General features: G+C 45.2%; 1 non-coding gene across 1 annotated transcript; it reads right to left on the bottom strand.

Moving 5' to 3' along the window:
- Window positions 1-235: 235 nt before the first annotated feature.
- Window positions 236-342, bottom strand: LOC118550728 (U6 spliceosomal RNA). The gene has a single exon (XR_004924720.1). It is a non-coding gene; the product is annotated as a U6 spliceosomal RNA (small nuclear RNA).
- Between the last annotated feature and the right edge of the window lie 1,199 nt (window positions 343-1,541).

Raw genomic sequence — 1,541 nt, 5'->3', positions numbered from 1 at the left:
ATGAAGGGGAGCCGTGGGGCAAAACGGACTGAAGTGGGGGCTGCTTCTTACCTCCACATCACCATCCCCACACTGGACAGTGTGTCCAGATTCACAAGATGTTCTGAGTTTCAAGGGAACCTGGAAATGTGCACCTTTATATGCCACCTGCCCGTTACACAGAGCACAAATCTCGCTGTCCTTTAACAGTCCATGAAGACCAGCTATGCAAAATGCATTGGGGGCCAATTTTTTAAAAAATATGAAACACTTTATGTATTTGCATGTCATCCTTATGCAGGAGCCATTCTAATCTTCTCTGTATCGTTTCAATTTTAGCATATGTGCTGCCGAAACAAGCACCTTGGTATCCAAATCTGACTTGCAAGTTTGGATGTCTTGCTCAGGTTTTATATTTTACCCTGACTGTCAATGTCTCTGCCTCAGAAGATCACACCTGATTCTCAGACGAGAAGTTGACTTGCCTTCTGCAAGCATGTCCCAAAGACCTGAGAGGGAGCACGGAGAGGTTCCCAAGTGTCGTCTTCCCCGAGAGCACTCAGGGGACACCCCACTCTCTCCTACTCTGAGGATCAGCCACACAAGCATATACTGAGCCTGACTGGTTTTATTCTTAGGAAATAAAAATGGATGAATTGACCACACTCTTCTCTATTTTTGGTTTCATGATAAGAAGGAAAATCAATTCCTCATTCCAAAAGACTGAAGAATGATTTAGTAGATTTTGTTCAAAAGCCTTGCCCTGTTGAGTTGAGGATGTGGCTTTCTTGACACACATCAATACTAGTTAGCAAAAACTGTAGACATGACCCCTGAGAATCCCAAGTTCAAGGGCTTATATCTTAATATAAACAGGCTGTGAACTTTTGACTAAAACAGGTAAAGTAATGACAAACAAACCATGATGAAATGAAAACTAATCAGAGGAGAGTAATTGGCTGAATTTTTTCGAGAAGCCCCGCTAATCCTGGAGGATATGATCTCACCTTCCGGCCAATGCAGCTGCTGTCCTCGCAGGGCAGCTGCGGACGCGCTGACATCCTGGGTTGCGTGTGCGCCTTTGCTCCCAGCCCCAGGAGCGTGGTGGGAGCGTTTGACCAGCATCTTCCTCCCTCACAGCCACCTTCTCCTTTTCTCTCCTGACCAATGAGCCCCATGCTTCAAGCTCTCCTTGGTATGCTCATGCACACCTGGACTTTTCCTCCTTGTTCAAAGTCATCACAGAATTAAAAAAAAAAAAGAAAACAAAAACATTTGAAGAAATTAGAACAACTGACAAAAATGAAGAACAAATTCACTGCCTCCTTCCTTCTGTATGTTCCCCACACAGCAGCCAGTGATCCACTTCAAATTCAAAGATTCTACCATACCTCTGCTCAGGGCCTGCAGCAGCTCCCTAATTCTCTGATGAAAGCTATGGTCCTTCAAATGACTTCCAAGTGTCTCTATGATTTGTTCCCTACCTTCGCACGACTCATATCTGTGGTCTCACCTCCTTCTGCTCTCTCCCTCCCCCATGCGTTCAGTCAGCTACACTGACT

This window comes from Halichoerus grypus, chromosome 7 (assembly GCF_964656455.1).
Source record: "Halichoerus grypus chromosome 7, mHalGry1.hap1.1, whole genome shotgun sequence".
In the NCBI taxonomy this organism is placed as follows: Eukaryota; Metazoa; Chordata; class Mammalia; order Carnivora; family Phocidae; genus Halichoerus; species Halichoerus grypus.
The sequence above is the reverse complement of the archived record's forward strand: the minus strand, read 5'-3'. Positions and strand labels throughout refer to the sequence as shown.